General features: G+C 47.4%; 1 pseudogene; it reads left to right on the forward strand.

Moving 5' to 3' along the window:
- The first annotated feature begins 24,303 nt into the window (after positions 1-24,303).
- Positions 24,304-24,423, forward strand: LOC134967215 (5S ribosomal RNA; annotated as a pseudogene).
- The last annotated feature ends 944 nt before the right edge of the window (positions 24,424-25,367 follow it).

The following is a 25,367-nucleotide window of genomic DNA, read 5'->3' on the forward strand; positions in this document are numbered from 1 at the left end:
GAACATTGATTACAAAATCTTTATGAAGATTTTATCGGAACGACTTAAGTTCATCTTACCCTCTCTAATTCACGAGGACCAATCGGGGTTCGTTTGGGGTTGCCACTCAGTGGTAAACATATGAAAAGTACTTTCAGTGATGCAGTGGTTGGAATCTTCTCGGCGTCCCAGGCAGCATGTTGTTTTGTCCATGGATGCCGAGAAGGCTTTTGATATGGTTAGGTGGGACCATTTATTTGATACTATGCATAATTTTGGAACACCTGAGGTCTTTGTTAAAATTATTAATACCATGTACCTGGGTTCCTTTTCACAGATACTGAGCAATTGTAACCTAAAGCCTCCTTTTCCTATTGAAAAGAGAACCAGGCAGGGATGCCCCCTGTCTCCCTTACTATTTGCTATGGCGATAGAGCCTTTAGCTATCGCTCTGCATATATCCCCTACTTTTACTGGTATTTTGGTGGGTGGGAGGGAGATTAATCTCGGACTGTTTGCAGACGACATGCTACTGTTCATTTCAGATCTCTTGTCATCCTTACTTAGTATTATTGATATTATTGACAATGTTGGCTCTTTTTCTGGGTTTAAAGTTAACTACACTAAATTAAGATTGCTCCCCTTATACAAGGATGGTTCTCTTCCTCACACCCACCCAGCAATTATACAGTTGTCTTTTTGGACACCCCACTTAAATATTTAAGTGTCATGATTCCCAGTTCCCTGAATCTTTTCTATAAAACTAACTTTGCTCCTATTTTAGATTTTATTACCAAATTACTTCAGAACTGGATGACTCTTCCCTTGTCTATGTCACTTTGGATAGTAGTGGTCAAAACAGTGGCCTTCCCAAAATTGTCCTATCTTTTACAAATGTTACCGATTAGCGTCCACCAATGTGATTTTAAAACAATCACTTCTTTATTCTGCCGATTTATTTGGGCTAATAAGAAACCCTGCATAGCCTATGCGAAGCTTCAACTTCCATGAAGTGTGGGCTGTTTTGGGGTTCCTGACATGAGTGCTTTCACAAAGGCCACTTTCTTCAGATATGTATCGGACTGGTTTACACGTACTTCAGCCTATATTAACTGGACTCTGGAAGAAACCCTTTTCTTCCCCTATTCCCCAAGTGCATTATTACATGCTCCTAGGACTATGTTACCCCCCCCACCCCCGGTGCGTTGTCTAATAACTTGTTCCATGATGTTTACAGGGCTTGGCATTCAATAAACAAATCACTTTCTCTACCACTGACTATACGGGATGTATTCGAAGCTGGAGGTTCAATGACCTGCGGGAGAAATACTATCTGCCACACAGTTAATTTTATGTTTTTACAAACACAGCATTTTATCCAAACACTGTCTCTGCCAATGACTACTAAACGAGGGGAGGACCCCCTTTTCAACACTGTCTTCCTCATTATCTAAATATAACAGACTTAGGAATTGATATCATATCCTCATTCTCATGGCTAAAGATAAGCTTTAAAAGTGCTCTATGGCAAACTGGTCCGTTGATATCCCTGATGCCATTACACCTCAGATCTTACTAAATTGCTGCGGATCTATTTTAAAATATCTGCACTCAGCCAAATTACAAGAGACAGATCTAAAATGTATTAGCAGAGCATATATCTCACCTGCTCAAAGAAGACATATGGTGTCAGAGGAAATGGGGTTCTTTCGAAAATGTAACATGGTAAATGCCACCTTTATCCACAGTTTTTGGGAGAGCGGTAAAATCAAATATTTTTGGAACAAACTGATTGGACATTTTAACAGCCTGCTCTCATTACATTTGGTTGCACACCCTATTCCATGCCTATTTTTTGCATTTTTCTAACTGGGATCTAGGCCCTGATAAAAAGACACTTATTCCCTTGTTATGTGTAATACTAACAGTGGCTAAAAAATATATTTAATGCAAATGGATAGAAAAGCCTGCCCCTACTGTCCTGGCAGTGTAAAACCCACTACTTCATATTTTGTATCTTGAGAGACAAGCTACCCTCCCTGATGTGGAAAAAGGGGTGGTTAGATTTCACAGGAAATGGGGTAAGTTTATTGATCAACTTGATAATGCTATGCAAAATACGATATACAGAATATTCGAAACAACGACCTAGTTTCTTCTGCAAAGAATTGAAGCAGAGGGCTGATGTGTCTAGCTAATTAGTATGTGGCACAGAGAATTTGTCTATGATATAAGTATGTTTGGTATTTTTTGAGAAGTAAAGATGTATCTAGGGTACTTTTTGGTACTGTGTCTTGTACATAATACCCCTTCTATGTTTTCCCTTATGTGTCCCCCCCATTTCTCTTTTTTTTTGTCTATTCACTACTTTCTTTATTCATTTTCATCTTTCTATCTAAAATGAGAAAAAATTGTCATGTTTATTCTGTATATGTTTAATAGCAAATGTTGACAGTATGTTTTTGTATAGATGGTATACAGATATAATCATCAAGACTCTAGTGAGGTCACTGGCTGGTCTCACTTTTTGTGTCAAATATTCTGTACAAATTAAATTACCATTGTACATGTACATGTACATCTTTACATTTTTGCTGCTTTTGTATTTTGTATCTGATATATTTGCTGTATGTTTTGAATCAACAGAGAAATTACATGGAAATTCGTAATAAAATTGTTTATAAAAAAAAACCTGCTTTCACCTCCTGTTGTTTTTAATATTGATTTTATGCAGAGTCCTAGTTATTTAGCTACCATATATATGTTAGTATTTATATTTCTGCATAGTTTAGTGTTACATTCTGTTACTCATGTACTTAAATGTATGCATCTGTCCATATTCCGATCTACTCACTCTTAGCATACAGTATATCCATTTAGTTTTTATATTTATTTCTTAAGATGATTTATCGTTTGTGTATTATAAATGTAAAAGTTTGTTAGTTTTTTTGAAGATTTAGTACCTGGTAGGTTACTTTAGTAACTGTAGGAACAGGGTAATTTCTATGTCTATGTTGAGGCCTTTTGGGGAAAGTTTTCCTAATTCATAGATTATTTTTGTGTCTTCTTTTGTGAGTTCTTAGTTGTAGTCACCTCCTCTTCAATGTGGTTTTATTTATTTTTTGAGGCCTTTGAGACCTAGCTTCTTGGGGTCCCTATTGTGTTTGTCCTTGAAATGTATCAGAAGGCGATGGTTCTCTTTTTTGTTGCTAATGTTGCACACATGCTCCTGGATCCTTGTATGTAGCGTTCTTATTGTTTTGCCTATATATTGCAGACCACAGGAGCAATAAAGAAGATATGTAACTCCTTTCGTATGTCAGGTTATTTTCTCTTTTATTTTACAAGTTTTTCCATTTGAATTTGATGTTACACTCTTGACTGATTTCTGGTCTTGACCCTTCGTTTTTTTTGCATTGTGTGCAATTCATACAACTATGAAAGCCTAATGTCTCTGTATTCACCCATGTGTCTTTATCCTCCTCTGTTTTTTCTTCCTTTAGCTACAGTAGCTTCTTACCACCGTGGTCCTGATGACGAGGGCCTTTCTATAAATAACTCTTGGTCTTTCCAGTATGATTCTACTTAGTTCCTCATAATTTTTAAGATGTGCCAGTAATTCTTCAAAATTTTCTCCAGGTTCCTACTTTGCCCTGAATGGTTCGTTATGAATGACAGTTCTTCTTGTGTCATGTCTATTCTCTTCTTATGTGTCAAAAGCTCTTTTCCTTCCAGTTTTACTGCTTTTTCCAATTTTGTTTTGAGGACATTTTCCTTATAGTGCCACTCCAAGAACTGTACCATGAGTTCTTTTGATTTTTCTTTAAATATGTCTGTGTTTGAGAAGTTCCTCCACATTCTCTTGAACTTTCCCCCTGATATATTGTTCATCCATAGTCTCTAGTGGTTACTGTTGGCATTTTGGTAACTATTACAGTTGACTGGTTTTAGGAATATCTTGGTCTCTATTTTCCCTTCATCTAGGTAGATCGTCTAATCCAAGAAGTTTTTTTCTTTTTCACTTATTTCACTTGTGAATTCCAAATTCTACTTGTTATGATTGATATGTTCAATAAAAAGTTCTAAAGATGGTCTTCCTCCTCTCCACATGATGAGACATCATCAATATAATGGGCCCATAGGACCAGGTCATTCTCATATGGGTTATGTGATTTCTGTCACATGCGGTGCCTGAATAGGGACTGAAATTGCTGATCAGTATCCATAGCAAATCCTACATGGATCCACCCACAGCTGCAGTGAGACACATTGCAGGATGCTGCCTGCTACACAGCTGCTTGGTGAGTGTGTATTTTTAAAGAGCAGTGGATTCATGTAAATGTTTTCTTTTTCCCCAAGCTGTGCACACTATAAAGTGGTTACTAATTCCTGTATATGGTTCTAGGAGCCAAGGTAATGTTATGCTATATTGACCTGATGGTAGCTGAAGCTAGCTCATACCCTTGTGTAAAGAAGACCATATTCAGCAGGGTTGGGGTGATGGGTTCCAGTATAGCCCATGATTGGCAGCTGAACCTGTCTGAGACTGAAAGAGTTTAGCTGTCCAAGCTAGTCAGACTTAGTAAAGCATGGCTACAGTCAGAGAAGCAAACGGCTCCACATATAGTAGAGATTGTTGCTTTGGACCATGCTATATGGTTATTAGACCATGGGGTGCAACACTGGGCCCTGCAGGTTGATCTCCAGACATTTGAGGAGTTAAAAGTGGTGATTGAGTGATACCTTACTCTTAGTAAATTTACCAAATCTAAACCAGGTTCCCATTGCTAAGGAAAAAACCCCACCTCCTAAGGTGTGTTTTTACTGCTGTGAGACTGGTCATATGTGTCAGGACTGCCCAAAGCAGAGAGAACTGATAGCTTGCAGTGTGGGTAAAACAACTTGACCTGTGGTCAGCATGGCAGCAGGAAACATCTTCCCAGCAGAGACCTCCCTGTTCTGTATGTTGGTACAGCTGGAAGGCCAGAAGATCTGGACATTAATTGATACTGGCAGTGATCTTACCATCATCCTGTTAACGTGGTTCCTCCAGGGGCTGACCAGGTTATACCCCCTGTCAAGGTGCTGTATATGGGGATGTCGAGGAATGCCCATGTGTGCACCTAACCCTAATAATAAAATGTCGGCCAGTGAAGGTGGAAGCCACATTGACCTCTAGACCACATTATCCTCTGATCCTGGGCTGTGATTTTCCATTGCTCCAGGAGGTAATTACATGGCATGATGACCACAAATGATGAGTGGCAGAGGCATGCATATATCCAAGGGCCATGGGTTACCAGAGCATGGCTACTGTGAAATCTTTGACTGAGGCTGCTATGGCCAAAACAGCCTTCTCTAACCTAGAGAGCATATTTCAGTACAAAGTGTTGCTGTTTGGTTTACATGGAGCTCCAGCAACTTTCTATAGAGCTGGGAACAGTCATGCTAGCAACCTAACATCATTCAGTTTCTGTCCCAATTGTATGGACATTTAAGGCAGATTATGTCACTCCTGAATAAGCACATGGATAGAGCCCGACAGCATCAAATACGTAATTATGACTTAACTGTGGTAAACCAGTCTTTTAAACCAGGAGACAAGGTACTGTTCTTGTGCCCACTAGTGAAAGTTAATTGTTTGTTCAATGGCGAGGCCCTTATGAAACCATAGAGGCAGTGGAACATGTTAATTATAGGGTTTGACAGCAGGGTAGAAAGAATGAGATACAAATCTACCATTTATACCTGTTAAAGCCTTGGAGAGAGACTGCTGGACAGCACTCTTTGGTGGCCATGAAAACCACAGAATGTCAGGTACCCATTGAAATTACCCTTAATCCTAGCCAGAAACAGGAAGTGGTGAATTTAGTGGCACACAACCAGAATGTATTCTCTGACATTCCAGGGAAAACCCAAGTCATCCAGCGTGATATTGTTACTCCTCCTGGTGTGGAAATAAAACAGAGGCCACACCGTACACGCGAGGCAAAATGGACAGTGGTAAAATGAGAAGTAGAGGAGATGCAGCACCTATGGGTCCTAGAGGAATCAAACAGTGAATCTAATAATCCCATTGTCTCAGTGCCTTAGCCTTTGGGTGCTTTAAGGTTCTGTAATGATACAATGTGCTGCGGTTTGGTTTTCATGGATCTCCAGTAACTTTCTAGAGAACTATGAACAAGTTGCTGTGATCTCACAGAGAATGTTCAGCTGCATATCTAGATGACATCTTAAATTCTCAGTGGGAGTCACAACTTCCAAGGGTAGTGGCAGTGTAATCGTTTTTACAGACACACAGGTTTACTGCTGAACCTGAGAAGTGTTTCATTGGAATGGTGGAGGTGAAATACTTAGGCTATATTGTAGGCAGAGGGCAGGTAAAACCTTCACCCAGTAAGGTGGAGGTGGTCCTCATATGGCCTAAACCTAAATTCAAATACCAGCTCAGAACATTCCTTGGTCTGGTGTATTACTACCACAGATTCATTCATGGTTTTGTCACTAGGGTGGCACCACTAATTATGTGCCTGAAAACACAGTCCCCAGACAAAATAATATGGTCTAGACCAGCAGAGGATACGTGGCAGGATTTAAGGCACCCCTTGTGTGCAGAGCATGTTAAGTAGGCTCCTGATTTCAAGAAGCAATTTATATTGCAGACATATGCCTCAGGTACAGGATTGGGGGCAGTCCTATCCCAAGTGGTAGAATGGGAAGAGAAACCCATCCTCTACCTTAACCAGAAATTGCTGCACAGGGAACGCAAGTACTCAACAGTAGAAAAGGAGTGCTTGGCAATCAACTGGGCTGTAGACTCATTAAAATATTATTTGTTAGCATGGGAGTACTTACTAATTACGGATCATGCCTCTTTACAGTGGATGTACAGGAACAAAGAAGTGAATGCTTGTGTGACTCTTTGGTTTTTGGCCTTGCAGACATTCAAATTTGAGGTTCAGCAATGTCCAGGGAAACAGCATATCAATGCTGATGTCCTTTCCAGAAAGTTTGAGGTTCCCGATCCTCCAAGCAACTCTATCGTGAAGCTGGGCGGGGGAAGGGGGGAGGGAGGAGTAAGAGGGGGAAGAAGGCGAACTCTGGAAAATGGTCAATTTACCCCATTATAAGACAGAAGTGTTTTATTCATGTAATTTGAATAATCCAAGATTATTGATAAAATGGGGAATACAATCTATCTGAAAAATCAATTGGAGGATTGTGTGTGTGGAGGATTGTGTATGTGTGTGCTGCACACATGAGACATGTATAACTGATTTGGATGTTAGTCTACATGTGTGTGTGTGTGTGTGTGTGTGTGTCTGCTGCACACATGAGAGATAGATAGCAGGTTTGGATGTGAGTCTGCGTGTGTGTGTGTGTGTGTGTGTGTGTGTGTGTGTGTGTGTGTGTGTACTGTAAATACATAGGCATAGAGGTGGGGGAGAGAGAAATATGCATTGTATTGCAAATAGTGTACAATGCAGTGAATAGACTGCAGGATTATTGTAGATAAAGTACAGTGTAAATGGATTCAGTATGATATCCTGGCTGACGGGATGCCGGTGGTCAGTATAACTATGCCTGAATCCTGATTGTGTAAATCATGAAAGGGGTAGGTAAAACGTTCCCACCTCCCATAACCCCTAACCCTCCCTTTCCACACCCTAACACTAACCTCTTCCTTAGTGCCTGACCCTAACCTCCCCTCTTAGTGCCTGACCCTTACCTCCCCTCCTAGTGCCTGACCCTAACCTTCCCCTGGTGGTACCTAAACCGAAACCCCGCTTCCCCACAGCCTAAACCTAACCCGGTAAGTATAGCTGGCTAGTTTGGGTTAGGGCTGGGTGGAGGTTAGCTTTAGGCACCACCCGAGTGGTTAGGGTTAGGCTATGGGTAGGGGGGTTAGGGTTACGCACCATCAGGGGTGGTTAGGTTTAGGCACTATAGGGGATTTAGTGCCTAAACCTAACCCCCCCGATGGTGCTTAACCCTAACCCCTCTACACACAGCCTAACCCTAGCCACTCAGGTGGTGCCTAAAGCTAACCTCCCCCCAGCCCTAACCCAAACCAGCCAGCTATACTTACAGTTGGGAAGCCATCAGTCAGGATTCTAACATTGGTCTCCTGACCCTGTTTGGATTCTGGCACCGGCATTCTGATGTCTGTCAGGATTCCAGCTTTGGCATTCAACTACCAGGATCCCTACAGATCTCACAACTCACTTACTCACTCATGCGTAGTCCAGGACCTACTCCTACAGTGCGATACAAACAGGCTGATCGGGGTCGGAGCTGACATCACACACCCTTCCTGAAAATGCTTGGGAACGCCTTCATTTTTCCTGACACTCCCAGAAAACGGCCAGTTACCACCCCCAAATGCCTGCATCCTGCCAATCTACTTGCGTATGCCCAGTGATAAAACATTTTCTAGATTCTTTTGCAGTTTGGCCTTGTACATGCGCACTACGATCCATACGCATGCGCAGTTGATCAATAATCAGCCGCCTTGAGAATTCGCACAACAGTGGTCACATATGAATCGGGCCCTAAGCCAAATGGATTCTGAGCAATCTATGTGCACGATGACAAATACATCTAACAGAGGGACATTTAGGATAGAATCATGACAATATATTTTTCACTGTCCCTATATACACAATAGTGAAATATTAGATTTTATCCAGCAACATGGAGAATGCCACTGAGTGTATGGCGATTATGCATCTAGTGCTAACTATGAGTTTGCAGAACCTTTGCAACTTTTTTCTCTCTGTTTGTGCAGTTCACACCCAAAAGCTCATTTTAAATGTAACATATAAATGATTAAAAAATGTGTTCTTGAAAAAAAAAGGATTCATATGACATTACTATCAGCTGAGCAGGACATGGTATAAAATCTACATTTACATTAAAGAACTAACAATATGTGTATATTAGGGGTGAGCGCCAGGCCATTTTTCAGGTTTTGTGTTTTGCTTTTGGTACTTCGTATTTTGGATCTGTATTGGTTTTGCCAAAATCGCCCTTGCGGGTTTTGGATTTGGTTTTGAATCTAGATTTATTTTAAAAAATCATAAAAACAGCTAAAATAAGAGAATTTGGATGTGTTTATGATCCTACTGTATTATTAACCTCAATAACATTAATTTCCTCTCATTTCCAGTCTATTCTAAACAACTCACAGCTCACAATATTGTTTTTATCCAGTTTAGGCTAAAAGGTTGCTCCGAGTTAGCAGGGTGACTAAGCTAAGTGACAGCAGTGGGCAGCAAACACGTAGTAGTTAACAATATGTTTTTAAATGCTGTCATAATCTTTTAAAAGTATTATAAAATTAAGATCAAGTTCTTCTGTTTCTCAAAGATATCTTTGACATGGAGAAGGTTCGCTAACCATCCATTCAAAATTATTTTCAAATTAGGATTTAATTCTTCTGTTCCTCAAAGATATTTGTGACATGCAGAAGGTTAGTTATATTCATTTTATTTATATTTGGTAAATTTATAATTATTACTAATAATATTAATTTTAATTAATCACAATGTGGTGATAAGAAGAATTTCGAAAATAGCACAACTTATAACATAAGAATATGAGCTACAGGCACAGTGTCCTGAAATATATGAAGCACACCTGGATGTACAGTATACTCGGAGGATACAGCACAACATATAAAAACATTTTTTTGACAACATTTAAATATAACATTTAAAATTCAAATTTAAAATTAATATTATGTTAATTTGTTCTATTTTAGGAGATATAACACTAATATCCTGGTTACTGATGAATATACATAACTGGGTCCACTAATATCCTGGTTACTGATGAATATACATAACTGGGTCCTGGTGAATATACTGTACACAGATATCCTGAGCCAGTTACATATAAGAGGGAAGACGTGAGAGTCAGCCAGTCTGTGACACAGTAATACAAGATGGATTCCAGCTCACATAAATTCTATCCTGAACATGGCTTTAATTCTAGAGAACATCTGGAAATATATTTTTCTAACAAACAAGAAATGGGATTAGGAGACGATATAATGAAATTTCCAATGGAATGTTTACACCGTGCTTTCAGTGAGGGTATGTATATTATACTGACAGTATGTATACTATACTGACCAACTTACCCCTAGTGTGAGTGATTGCATGTGCACAGGCATGTGTTAGTGAATTTAGACCATGAGAGAGATGTACTAAGCCGTGCAGAGAGGTAAAGTGGAGAGAGATAAAGTACAAACCATTCAACTCCTTACTGTCATTTTTCAAACACAGCCTGTAACTTAGCATTTAGGAGCTGATTGGCTGATACTTTATCTCTCTCCATTTTATCACTTTCCAAGCCTTAGTACATCTGCCCCACAGTTTGGTGAATGACAGTTAGTGGTATATTTAGTAAAGTGCAGGTTTATAGAACTGGAGATCAGATTCTCGCTATTATCCTCCAGAAAGTGCTAATAAATGATAAGTAGAATCTGCTTATTTGCTAAGGGCATCTTCTCCGGTTCTAAAAACCTCACTTTAGTAAATATACCCCATAGGAACTGATTGGTTGGTACTTTTTTACTCTCCACTTTATTTCTCTCCAAGACTTAGCACATCTGCCCATGTATTCTCTAATGTGGCAGGGACTGATGTGTATGACAAATATATTCTCTGTACAGTGCTGCAGAAAATGCTCAGACTATATAAATACATTGTAATAATGATACTCTATGATGGATCTAAGATTATATATTTCTATTTTTAGATGCATTTGTTAAAGTGAAGAATTACTTTTGTTTGCTAATTGCAGTGCCAAGAGTCATACTTGCCTATTCTCCTGGAAGTTTTGGGAGGCTCCTGATGTTTTGGGTAGCCCCCCACCCCCAGAAGAGCAGGCAGATCTCCCGAATCCTGCTTGCTCTCTAGTAAAGCGGGCAGGATGGAGATATACTCTATATGATACGATACATTTTTTGTCATTATCACACAAAAATTTGACAACGAAATTCGATTTGTACAACACACCAGACGATGCAAAAATTTTTGGACATAGGTATATCAAAAACACACAATAACACACATATGAGAGATGACACATTATTCCCAATGAGGGTTTAACATGCGCATGACCTTCATGCAGGGCTGGCGGGGGCGTGACGTCACTGAGCGATATGAGCGGTCATATCACTCAGTGTGTACAGTCGGCCGCCGGCCGGCTGGCCCGGGAGGGGGAAACATTAGACGATGTCGCTCACAGAGCGACATCGTTTAATGTGTATGGGCCTTTAGACTTTGGTCAAAATATTTTGCTGCCTTTGCAGCTGATGCAGGGAGGGTGGTAGGCGGCAGCAGCCTGTGACTGAAGGTAGGCGTGAAATGCATTGCTTGTACGTGTGAGTGCGTGGTGTCAGGTGCTGCGCGTGTACATGTGTGTGCGTCAGGTGCTGCACGTGTCTATGTGTGTGTGAGTAAGGTGCTGCGTGTGTATGTGTGTGTCAGGTGCTGCGTGTGTATATTAGTGTGTCTGATGGTGTGCGTGTATATGTATGTGTCAGGTGCTGCGTATATATGTATGTGTCAGTTGCTGCGTGTGTATGTGTGTGTCAGGTGCTGCATGTTTATTTTATTGTGTCTGATGCTACGTGTGTGTGTGTCAGGTGCCGCACGTGTATATGTGTGTGTGTCAGGTGTTGCGCGTGTATGTGTGTGTCAGGTGCCGTTCCCCTTCTTCCCATCCCAGCTCTCTCTGTAGAATACAGCTCTGCACCCAGAGAGAGGGAAAGACCAAGGGGCTGATCACTGCACTGCTCACTTTTTGGTCATGAGTTCGGCCTCCTGTTTCTTCCAGTGCTGTGTTCCTGCAGCCCAGACCTCCTTGTTGTGCCAGAGAATCAGCCCTTCCTTCCCCAGCCAGAGAGAGAGCCCAAGGCAGAGACACTCTTCCCGTAGCTGGCCTACCCCCAGTACTTCAGCACTGGCCATGCGGCAGTCAACAAAGGAGACCAGCAGGGGTTTCTGGCAGCATCAGCTGTGGCCGCAGCTTGATCGGGGAGGCCTGCAGTGTCTGAGGTGGGCAGCACTTCCTCCGCCGCTGTCACCTTCCCCTGCCGGAGAGAAAGCCAGAGACATACCCTTCCCGCATCTGGGCTACCCCTAGTACCTCAGTGCTGGCCAGGCAGAAGTCTATGGAGGGGACCGGCAGGGGTTTCGGGCAGCAGCGGCCGCAGCCAGATCAGGGAGGCCTGCAGGGTCAGAGCTGGGCAGCACTTCCACCAACACTATCACCTCTGTGCTGGGCATGTACACCAGTCCGTACGGACGGAGGTGTCCACAACAGGCAGCAGTATAATGAGTCAGACAAACTCATTACACGCTGCCCACTGCTGCGCTGCGTGCCCTCGATCGAGAAAGCCTAGATGCGGTCCCCAGCGGCAGCGAGGGAGAAGGGTGATCACATCACCCGCAGTAGCTTCATCTCTCTCTTCCTCTCCCTCTCTGACAGCACAGCAGCCCCCCTGGGTCCCATGTAGCTCTGCCCCCCTGCTCACAGTTCACTCGGCCTCTACTGATTAAAAAGAAAATAAGAGCCTGACCTGCTGCTCAGATGCGAGGAGGGGACGGGCGGTAGGTCCTCTGTGAGTGCACTACACAGTCAAAATTAACTCGGACTCCTCACAACAGTGTGGACTGCGGGCGACGTCAGATGCCAATTTGGGTGTGCTTGCCGCACTACCTGCCCATCAAGCCCAACGTGGTGCCATGGTGCCAGCCCCGCCCAGAGTACGGATTCCATTTTGTATTAGGAATCCTATAACAGCATTCCGACATCCCTCCCTATGACGCTGCCATCCATACATCCGTACACTGCCGCTCTCATACATCAGTACACCATCACTCTCATACATCCGCACACTGCCGCTCTCACACAACTGTACACTGCTGCTCTCATACATCCATACACTGCCGCTCTCATACATCCGTACAACCCCGCTCTCATACATCCGCACACTGCCGCTCTCATACATCCGCACACTGCCGCTCTCATACATCCGTACAACTCCGCTCTCATACATCCGTACAACCCCGCTCTCATACATCCGTACAACCCCGCTCTCATACATCCGCACACTGCCGTACTCATACATCCACACACCACCGCACTCATACATCCACACACCACCGCACTCATACATCCACACACCGACACAGTTATACAGCCGTACACTGCCGCTCTCATATAGCCGTACACTGCCGCTCTCATACAGCTGCACACTGCCAGTCTCATACAGCCGCACACTGCCGCTCTCATACAGCCGTACACTGCCGCTCTCATACAGCCGTACAACCCCGCTCTCATACATCCGCACACTGCTGCTCTCATACAGTCGCACACCGACGCAGTTATACAGCCGTACACTGCCGCACTCTTACAGCCGCACACTACCGCACTCTTACAGCCGCACACTGCCGCACTCTTACAGCCGCACACTGCTGCACTCTTACAGCCGCACACTGCTGCACTCTTACAGCCGCACACTGCCGCTCTCATACATCCGTACAACCCCGCTCTCATACATCCGTACAACCCCGCTCTCATACATCCGTACAACCCCGCTCTCATACATCCGTACAACCCCGCACATACATCCGTACAACCCCGCTCATACATCCGTACAACCCCGCTCTCATACATCCGCACACTGCCGCTCTCATACATCCGCACACTGCCGCTCTCATACATCCGCACACTGCTGCACTCATACATCCACACACCACCGCACTCATACATCCACACACCGACGCAGTTATACAGCCGTACACTGCCGCTCTCATACAGCCGTACACTGCCGCTCTCATACATCCGCACACTGCCGCTCTCATACATCCGCACACTGCCGCTCTCATACATCCGCACACTGCCGCACTCATACAGCCACTCTCATACAGCCGTACAACCCCGCACTCATACATCCGCACACTGCTGCTCTCATACAGCCGCACACCGACACGGTTATACAGCCGCACACCGTCACAGTTATACAGCCGTACACTGCCGCTCTCATACATCCGCACACTGCCGCTCTCATACAGCCGCACACTGCCGCACTCTTACAGCCGCACACTGCCGCACTCTTACAGCCGCACACTGCCGCACTCTTACAGCCGCACACTGCCGCACTCATACAGCCGCACACTGCCGCACTCTTACAGCCGCACTCTTACAGCCGCACACTGCCGCACTCTTACAGCCGCACACTTCCGCTCTCATACATCCACACACCGCCGCACGCATACAGCCGCACACCATCGCACTCATACAGCCGCACACCGACGCAGTTATACAGCCGTACATTGCCGCTCTCATACATCCACACACTGCCGCTCTCATACATCCGCACACTGCCGCTCTCATACATCCGCACACTGTCGCTCTCATACATCCGCACACTGCCGCTCTCATACATCCGTACACTGCCGCTCTCATACATCCGCACACTGCCGCTCTCATACATCCGCACACTAACGCTCACATCTATACATACATAGCCTCCATACATCTACACATCCAATCCCCACGCAAGGGAACACTGAAGTCACTATCACTTTTCCCCGGGGTGTGACCACAGCCAGCCACTACTCCGGCCACCTTCTTGTGACACCAAAATGCATCTTACCTATCATCAGGGTGGTGCTGCTGCTGGGGGCAGGTTGCTGCCTCAGTCTCCTGGTTGGTGCTGCGATTGGAGGGGGTACTGCTTCCCTGTGCTGCCACTGTCTCCCGGATCATCGTGCCGCTGGCTGAATTGCAGCTTGACGCTACTGCTGCCGGGAGTAACAGCTTCCTGACTGTTGTTGCTGGTGGCTGCTTACTGCTCATTGCCGCCGGAACACTGACCGGCTCTGCAGTGATGCTGGCGGAGGAGTAGTGGCGGTGGGGTGGGTGGGTGCCTGCTCCCTTCCCTCGAGCATGCCGCAGTGTAAAAAAATAAATAATAAATAGAGAGCATACCAGGGTGAGAGTCTGTATGGATCACAGTGATTACACGGGGCACAGCATAAGGACACCTTGCTGTGAGGGGCTCTGCCCACACAGATTGCTGCACCCTCTCTGATGTCAGCCGCTGCCCTCTCGTTCTCTGGGCGGCCAGTTCCAGTGTGAGGTAGGAGAGGAAGAGAACACACAGAAGAGCAGCCCTTATATATAACAGAGGTAGAAGTTCTACAGGCAGCAGAGACGGAGACCAGCCAGCCAGTCTCCCAGTGCCCTGATCACTACACGCCGCCAGCACAGCATAACAGGAGGGTCCTATAGTGCTGCCCTGAGCTAACAGGTGTGTGTACCAAGTGTACCCCGTACAGTGTGCTGCGCCCTGGTGTCTCAGAGGGGTGAGGTCACTGTGCCGCTTTAGTATATGGCTTTTCCTTAGTACTGTACGTTACAGCCCTGCACTAGTAGTGGCAACTCTGCCCTATGTGAACCTGTGAGGTTATTTTCCTATTTACAGAATAACCGGGGAGAAGGCGGCCATATTGCGGCTCTCAAGTGAAGGCACTCTAGTACACCCCCTGCTGGCGGCCACTGCGCAGGCGCAACAAATTGAAATGCCCTATCTCTATAATGGGGCATATTTCTCTTAATTAAAAAAAAACCTGTAACTTTCTGAAAAACCACAACCCCAAAAGGCACTTCACTGGGACATGCTCTATCTATATGCACACACACTCATGTATATACATGCATATACATGTATACACAAATACATGTATGTACATGTTTATGCATGTATAATACACTGATAGAGTACATTATATTTATGAATCAATTGCTTCCCGATTCTGCAGCAGCATCATCAGCACCACCAGTGTTACTCACAGTCACTTCACACTGACTGCTGCATAACACATCACTTAATTTACGGGCCGCCCGCCACCTGGTGAAGAGACATGGGAGATGAAGGACCAGCAGTGCCACGTTGAGCGGAAGTATTGTGAATTAGTTACCCACACACTCCTTGTGACACCTGCTCCCCGTCTGCCCTCCCACCCGCCGCCCGGAACCCGCACTGACAAGTAAGTCTCAGCAGAATGTGTCTGCCGGCGGCTCCCAGTCCCCCCTAGAGGAACACTGCCAGTGGTGTGGCGGCCGCGGCACACTAGGACTGAGAGACCGCAGCGGGAGGAAAGCACAGGTGGGTGGGAGGAGAGCATGGGCGGACATCACCACGTCACATCGCAAGGTGACGCCAGTCCCCCCAGTGAGGCCGCCGACGAATGCACTCAGCATAGTATTAGCAGCAGGCAGAGGGGGGGCGGGCGCAGCGGTGGAGGGAGGTACGGAAATGAGCTGCAGGCTAGGCTCCACCGATCACACACTCAGCGATCACTGTGCTACAGCAAGCGTGGCGTGCAGCGGTGCTGGACATTAGGGAGTGCCTGTGCGCACCAGGCACCCCTTGTACGCACGCCTATGCTCTACCACCCCCCATATGCCACACTACATCACTATGCTATAGCCCTCCCATATGCTGCACTTCATAATTACACTATACCCCCCATACAACATAATACATCACCACAATACACTACACTACTCACAATAAAATTAAAACATCCCAGTTCCTCATTCTTAATGAGCTCACGTGAGTTCTCTCCCCAACGGAGCTCCAGACCAAGTAACAATGAAGACACCAGCAGCATGTAGGGGGCAGGCCTGGTCCACTTGTCAGGAGAGAGCAGTCACTGGAGGGTAAGAAGGGGGTGGGGCCTAGTCCTACAGACGGGAGAGAGCAAGGTACAGGGGTAGAAGGGGACGGCTGATGTGACAAAGGGGGGCGGGGCCTATTCTTACAGGCTTTCAAAATCCGACTTTTTAAAATTCGACATTTGACAAATTCGACTTTTCTGCAATGGTACAAATGCGGCAATTCGACAAAAGTATATTCAATTGAAGTTTGTAAATTCGACAACAGTGCTTTTAAACAGTAAATTCGTCATTTTCAATCCGCCACACTTTGCTGGCGGAATCTAATAAAAAAAATTAAAAACATGTTTTTTTTGCTGTTTTTTTTTTTGGTAATAGCATATCTATTTATATTAGAAGGGATTATGTACTTAGTTTGTCTTTTTTGGAGGCACAAGTATTATTTATATATTTTTTAAAAGATTATTTTTTAATTTTTTAAATGGAATGTGAAAAACCCGAAAAAAAAATTGCGTGGGGTCCCCCCTCCAAAGCATAACCAGCCTCGGGCTCTTCGGTCCTGGTTCTAAAAATCCGGGGGGAAAATGGACAGGGGATCCCCCATATTTTTAAAACCAGCACCGCGCTCTGCGCCTGGTGCAAAAAATACGGGGGACAAAAAGAGTAGGGGTCCCCCGTATTTTTTACACCAGCATCGGGCTCCACTAGCTGGACAGATAATGCCACAGCGAGGGGGTCACTTTTATACAGTGCCCTGCGGCCGTGGCATTAAATATCCAACTAGTCACCCCTGGCTGGGGTACCCTGGGGGAGTGGGGACCCCTTCAATCAAGGGATCCCCCCCCAGCCACCAAAGGGCCAGGGGTGAAGCCCGAGGCTGTCCCCCCCATCCAAGGGCTGCGGATGGGAGGCTGATAGCCTTGAGAAAATTGAAAGAATATTGTTTTTTTCCAGTAGTTCTAAAAGTCCCAGCAAGCCTCCCCCGCAAGCTGGTACTTGGAGAACCACAAGTACCAGCATGCGGGAGAAAAACGGGCCCGCTGGTACCTGTAGTTCTACTGGGAAAAAATACCCAAATAAAAACAGGACACAGACACTGTGAAAGTATAACTTTATTTCACACCTGCCGACACACACATACTTACCTATGTTGACACGAAGCAGTCGGTCCTCTTCTCCAAGTAGAATCCACGGGTACCAGAAAATAAAAGATAATTATACTCACCTGATCCAGGTTCCAGATTAACTCCATGTACTTGGCAAAACAACAAACCGAACACCCGGACCAGACGGACTGAAAGGGGTCCCATGTTTACACATGGGACCCCTTTCCACGAATGCAGACATCCAAATCTCGCGAGAATCCAGACAGCGGGATGATGACGTTCGGGCGCGCTCGGGTTAGCCGAGCAAGGCGGGAAGGTTCGAACCTGCCTCGGACCCGTGTAAAATGGGTGAAGTTCGGGGGGTTCGGATTCCGACAAACCGAACCCACTCATCACTAGTATGTACGTGTGTCTCAGGTGCCGTGCGCGTACGTACATGTCAGTGCCGTGCGTGCACGTACGTGTGTCAGGTGCCGTGCGTGTACGTACCTGTGTGTCAGGTGTCGTGCGTGTACGTGTGTGTGTGTCAGGTGGCGCGTAACTACATGTATGTATGTCAGGTGCTGTGCATGTGTGTACGTACACGCGTGTATGTGTCAGGTGCCGCGCGTGTACGTGTGTGCCAGGAGCCGCGCGTGTACATGCGTGTGGGTGTCAGGAGCCGCGCGTATATGTACATATGTGTGTGTCAGGAGCCGCGCGTGTACGTACATGTGTGTGTTTCAGGAGCCACGCGCGCGTGTGTGTGTGTGTGTGTCAGGAGCCACGTGTGTGCATACGTGTGTGTGTGTGTGTGTGTCAGGTGCCACACGTGTACGTACGTACGTGTGTACGTGTGTGTGTGCGTGTGTCAGGTGCCGCGCGTGTACGTGTGTGTGTGCCAGGAGCCGCGCGTGTACATGCGTGTGGGTGTCAGGAGCCGCGCGTATACGTACATACGTGTAGGTGTCAGGTGCCGCGCGTATACGTACATACGTGTGTGTGTCAGGTGCCGCGCGTATACGTACATGCGTGTGTGTGTCAGGAGCCGCGCGTGTACCTACATGTGTGTGTTTCAGGAGCCACGCGTGTGTGTGTGTCTTTGTCAGGAGCCACGCGCGTGTGTGTGTGTGTGTGTCAGGAGCCATGTGTGTGCATACGTGTGTGTGTGTGTCAGGTGCCACACGTGTACGTACATGTCAGGTGCCGCGCGTGTACGTGTGTGTGTGTGTCAAGTGCCGCGTGTGTACGTACGTACGTACGTATGTATGTGTGTGCCTGGAGCCGCGCATGTACATACATGTGTGTGTGTGTGTCAGGTGCTGTACGTGTATGTGTGTATCTCAGGTGCTGCATTTGTATGCGTCAGCTGCCACGTGGGTGTCAGGTGTTGAGCGTGTATGTGTTTGTGTCAGGTGTCGCATCTGTATGTGTGTGACTGTCAGGTGCTGCGCGTGTATGTGTGTGTCAGGTGCTGCATGTATATATGTGTGTGTTAGGTGCTGTTCATGTATGTGGGAGTGGCAGGTGCTGCATGTGTATATATGTGTGAGTGGCAGGTGCTGAGTGTGTATACGAGTGTGTGTGAGGTGCTGCGAGTGTATGTGTGTGTTAGGTGCTCTGAGTGTATATGATTGTGTGTCAGGTGCTGTGCGTGTGTGCGTTAAATGCCACATGTATATATGTGTGTCAGGTGCTGCCTGTGTGTGTGTGTGTGTGTGTGTGTGTCAGGTGCTGCATGTCTGTAAGTGTGTGGGTGTGTCAGGTGCTGCATGTCTGTGTGTGTGGGTGTGTCAGGTGCTGCATGTCTGTGTGTGTGTGTGTGTGTGTGTGTGTCAGGTGCTGCATGTGTGTGTCAGGTGCTGCATGTCTGCGTCAGGCGCTGCATGTCTGCGTGTGTGTGTCAGGCGCTGCATGTCTGTGTGTCAGGTGCTGCGTGTGTGTGTGTGTCAGGTGCTGCGTGTGTGTGTGTCAGGTGCTGCGTGTGTGTGTGTGTGTCAGGTGCTGCGTGTGTGTGTCAGGTGCTGCGTGTCTGCGTGTGTGTGTGTGTCAGGTGCTGCGTGTCTGCGTGTGTGTGTGTGTGTGTGTGTGTGTCAGGTGCTGCGAGTCTGCGTGTGTGTCAGGTGCTGCGTGTCTGCGTGTGTGTCAGGTGCTGCGTGTCTGTGTGTTTGTGTGTCAGGTGCTGCGTGTCTGCCTGTGTGTCAGGTGCTGCGTGTGAGCATGTCAGGTGCTGCGTGTGAGTGCGTGTGTCAGGTGCGTGTGAGTGTCAGGTGCGTGTGAGTGTGTGTATCAGGTGCTGCGTGTGCATGTGTGTCAGGTGCTGCGTGTACGTGTGTGTCAGGTGCTGCGTGTGTGTCAGGTGCTGCGTGTGTGTGTGTGTCAGGTGCAGCGTGTGTGTGTCAGGTGCAGCGCGTGTGTGTGTGTCAGGTGCTGCGCGTGTGTGTGTGTCAGGTGCTGCGGGTGTGTGTGTGTCAGGTGCCACGTGGGTGTCAGGTGTTGAGCGTGTATGTGTTTGTGTCAGGTGTCGCATCTGTATGTGTGTGACTGTCAGGTGCTGCGCGTGTATGTGTTTGTCAGGTGCTGCATGTATATATGTGTGTGTTAGGTGCTGTTCATGTATGTGGGAGTGGCAGGTGCTGCATGTGTATATATGTGTGAGTGGCAGGTGCTGAGTGTGTATACGAGTGTGTGTGAGGTGCTGCGAGTGTATGTGTGTGTTAGGTGCTCTGAGTGTATATGATTGTGTGTCAGGTGCTGTGCGTGTGTGTGTTAAATGCCACATGTATATATGTGTGTCAGGTGCTGCCTGTGTGTGTGTGTGTGTGTGTCAGGTGCTGCATGTCTGTAAGTGTGTTGGTGTGTCAGGTGCTGCATGTCTGTGTGTGTGGGTGTGTCAGGTGCTGCGTGTCTGTGTGTGTGTGTGTGTCAGGTGCTGCATGTGTGTGTCAGGTGCTGCATGTCTGCGTGTGTGTGTCAGGCGCTGCATGTCTGCGTGTGTGTGTCAGGCGCTGCATGTCTGTGTGTCAGGTGCTGCGTGTGTGTGTGTGTCAGGTGCTGCGTGTGTGTGTGTCAGGTGCTGCGTGTCTGCGTGTGTGTGTCAGGTGCTGCGTGTCTGTGTGTGTGTGTGTGTGTGTCAGGTGCTGCGTGTCTGCGTGTGTGTGTGTGTGTCAGGTGCTGCGAGTCTGCGTGTGTGTGTGTCAGGTGCTGCGTGTCTGCGTGTGTGTCAGGTGCTGCGTGTCTGCGTGTTTGTGTGTCAGGTGCTGCGTGTCTGCCTGTGTGTCAGGTGCTGCGTGTGAGCATGTCAGGTGCTGCGTGTGAGTGCGTGTGTCAGGTGCGTGTGAGTGTCAGGTGCGTGTGAGTGTGTGTGTCAGGTGCTGCGTGTACGTGTGTGTCAGGTGCTGCGTGTGTGTCAGGTGCTGCGTGTGTGTGTGTCAGGTGCAGCGTGTGTGTGTGTCAGGTGCAGCGCGTGTGTGTGTTAGGTGCTGCGCGTGTGTGTCAGGTGCTGCGTGTGTGTGTGTGTCAGGTGCTGCGTGTGTGTGTGTCAGGTGCGTGAGTGTGTGTGTGTCAGGTGCGTGAGTGTGTGTGTGTGTCAGGTGCGTGAGTGTATGTGTGTCAGGCGCTGCGTGTCTGTGTGTGTCAGGCGCTGCGTGTCTGTGTGTGTCAGGTGCTGCGTGTCTGTGTGTGTCAGGCGCTGCGTGTCTGTCAGGCGCTGCATGTCTGTGTGTGTCAGGCGCTGCGTGTCTGTGTGTCAGGCGCTGCGTGTCTGTGTCAGGTGCGTGTGTGTGTCAGGTGCTGCGTGGGAGGGGGGGGTGGCCGGACACACAGCAGGGAGGGGAGGGTGGCCGGACACAGCGGGAGGAGTGGGGGTGGGCGAATACACAGCAGGGGAGGGGAGGCGGCCGGACACACAGCAGGGAGGGGGGTGGCCGGACACACAGCAGGGAGGGTGGGAGGGAGGAGGGGGCGGCCGGACACACAGCAGGGCGGGCGGGGGGGGATGGACAGACACACAGCAGGGAGGGAGGGCGGGAGGGCGGGGGGGGATGTACGGACACACAGCAGGGAGGGGGGGCGGACACACAGCAGAGAGGGAGGGGGAGGGTGGGGGAGGGGAGGGGGGGAAGGGGGCGGCCGGACACACTGCAGGGCGGGCGGGGGGGGGTGGACGGACACACAGCAGGGAGGGCGGGGGCACGGGGGGGGGAGAAACACAGCAGGGAGGGCGGGGGCACTGGGGGGGGAGAAACACAGCAGGGAGGGCGGGGGCATGGGGGGGGGGGAGAAACACAGCAGGGAGGGCGGGGGCACGGGGGGGGGGGAGAAACACAGCAGGGAGGGCGGGGGCACGGGGGGGAGAAACACAGCAGGGAGGGCGGGGGCACGGGGGGGGAGAAACAAAGCAGGGAGGGCGGGGGCACGGGGGGGGGAGAAACACAGCAGGGAGGGCGGGGGCACGGGGGGGGGGAAACACAGCAGGGAGGGCGGGGGCACGGGGGGGGAGAAACACAGCAGGGAGGGCGGGGGCACGGGGGCGAGAAACACAGCAGGGAGGGCGGGGGCACGGGGGGGGGAGAAACACAGCAGGGAGGGCGGGGTCACGGGGGGGGAGAAACACAGCAGGGAGGGCGGGGGCACGGGGGGGGGAGAAACACAGCAGGGAGGGCGGGGGCAAGGGGGGGTGGGAGAAACACAGCAGGGAGGGCGGGGGCACGGGGGGGAGAAACACAGCAGGGGGGGCGGGGGCACGGGGGGGAGAAACACAGCAGGGGGACACTGCCAGCAGCACCCCGTCAGGAGCGACAGCAGCGGGCAGCCCACGGCACCACAGGCAGAGGAGACGCAGGCAGCCACCAGGGGCGGCCCGGCTGGCGGCCGCGCACACAGCAGGAGGGCACGGCCGGTAGGGGAGGGTGGCCAGACACGCGGGGAAAAGAAGCAGGGTACACAGTGGGGGGCTGCCTAATAATACTCACCCAGCGGTGTGCAGCTCCGGCGATCTCTTCCCGCTTCATGGACCTCAGTGACAGCCTCACACGCCGGGAACCGCTGGCTGTCCTCCTGCAGCTCCACGTGACTCCTTCCCTCTCCTCGTGCCCAACTGCCAGTGTATAGGTTACACAATATTAACAGAGGAAAGAAACAAATGACTCTATTTGGGAAGCACTCTTGCTTTGGAAGATGAGTATATTGTACCCCAGTACACTGAAAAAAATTTTTTTATAGAATAGTAAATCTTGTACTTTCTAGATTAACAGAGTTCCTGCTGAGAACAATGATTAAAATGCGAATTTATGTGCAATATTAACTTATCCTTTTATTAAATCCTGGATAAAGAGTAGTAAACTGGTATTTGCTGTGAACAAGCTTATGCGAAACGTACGTCAGAGGAGAAGCGCCGATCACGTGGTGCGCACACGTGATCGGGTGAACCGGCTTTTTGCTGCAGTCCGCTCGGCTGAGCGGCGAGAACGTGGGCAGACAAGTTACCACTCCAGCCAGATCCACACCAAACAGACCTTCATATGGTGACAGTAAGGTTATAAAGGGTATCGTACCAGCACTATACACGCATCACACCTAATAGGTTACACACACCACCCGAGATCGGGAGGAGGTCACACGCTGACGGACATCACCAATATTTAAAAGCATACTTTATATACATACATATATTGGGAGGAACAAACCCATATGTTTTTAGTATGTATGCTTACATATTTTGACCATCTGTGTACCTAGTAACTATGTGTCAATAGAGATCGTCGGACAGACACATGGCTGATACTTTTAACTTGTGCAATTGCAAGATCATATCAGGCAATAATAGAATGCACTTGTGAGTTACCACTCCCAAGAACGGTCATTCTGATTGCTGTGGTCTGCAATAAATGTATCTGACCAGGAATGGTTATTCTGATTGTCATGGACAATAACATAGTATTCAACCAAGTTATCAGATGGATGTATTTATATTGTCTGTGACAGTGGTTATTTCTGTATGATATAATCTGAAATAGATGCAGGTGTCTTTTGAATCTGTGCAGTAATTGGTGACAGAAAATTGGCTGCTTAAAATGTCAAATGAGGTGTATGTGTCATAGAATATTGATACACTGTAGGCTCACTGCTTTAACAAAAACTGTCAATCCTCAGTACATTTTCAAGAGCGTGTCGTCTGCTGCGGACCTACCAAAGTACAGGCTCTGCAAGGCTTTTTGCAACAGAGTCTTACAAGTAGGCGCAGCACCCCAGACTGCTCTGATCTTCTTTCTTCAGACCTTATGCTTGTGTCTCACTCTCTCATTCTCCACCCTATGCCCAATGGTATGATGGATGAAAAGCAGAGGTGAGAAACGGTGACAGCAAATTGGTCTTATCTGTCACTAGCACTACCTGCCTCAAACATACAGAAAGTACCTATGATTTTGGGCTAGTTCCAAACATAGAACTATAGAGTCCTCTTCTATATATGAGGAACACTACCTAATATCATCCCATTAAGATAAGCCCGATAGGCGGAGGAGTGTCTTGAGGACTATCTTGCGGCCATACTCCTATGGATAAGCCCAAATCCTTCCGAACTTGGAAGCCAAGCATAGGAAGGCCGGACCAGTACCAGGATAGGAGACTACCTGGGAACATCCTGGTGCTGCAAGATAATATTGCCCATAAAGACACACATGAATCCTCGAGGGCACTCAATTGTGATTATCCACAAAAAATTGGGAAAGCGTTTCGGAATCGGAATGAACCAATGATTTAATTCCCTGCGTCTACCTATTTTTCCAATGTGATATATGCAGGCTGAATGAGGGTTCATATTTAATAGTGTTCCCTGTTACGAAATACTCAAGGGGGCTCTGCCACAGCACACGCTTAATACATAGCAAATACCAGTTTACTACTCTTTATCCAGGATTTAATAAAAGGATAAGTTAATATTGCACATAAATTCGCATTTTAATCATTGTTCTCAGCAGGAACTCTGTTAATCTAGAAAGTACAAGATTTACTATTCTATAAAAAAAAATTTTCAGTGTACTGGGGTACAATATACTCATCTTCCAAAGCAAGAGGGCTTCCCAAATAGAGTCATTTGTTTCTTTCCTCTGTTAATAATGTGTTATATTCAGGCTCTAGGGGAGCACCGCCAACAGTAAAACCCTAGCACATAAAATATGCAAATTAGTTTTGCTAATATGTGTGGGGTACTCTAATATAGGATTTCCCTGCATATTATCAAGTTGGCTTCATTTGGGAGATAACTATCGCAACATTTTATTATCTATTTATTACAACCAGTGCGGTCTCCTTATTAAGTTCTGTGTACCAGTGTATAGGTTACTACAGCTACTCTCTGTACACCCCCTGCTGGCGGCCACTGCGCAGCAGCAACAAATTGAAAAGCCCTATCTTTATAATGGGGCATATTTTACTTAATTAAAAAAAATATATAACTTTCTGAAAAACCACAACCCCAAAAGGCACTACACTGGGGCATACTCTATCTAATAAAACAAACCCCAAGTCTTTCTTTGTCCTCTATCCTAAGTTATGCCTTCCCAAAAAAATTCTCATTCACTATATGGGAAAACGTTGTCA

Source organism: Pseudophryne corroboree, chromosome 10, assembly GCF_028390025.1.
Source record: "Pseudophryne corroboree isolate aPseCor3 chromosome 10, aPseCor3.hap2, whole genome shotgun sequence".
Classification (NCBI taxonomy): Eukaryota; Metazoa; Chordata; class Amphibia; order Anura; family Myobatrachidae; genus Pseudophryne; species Pseudophryne corroboree.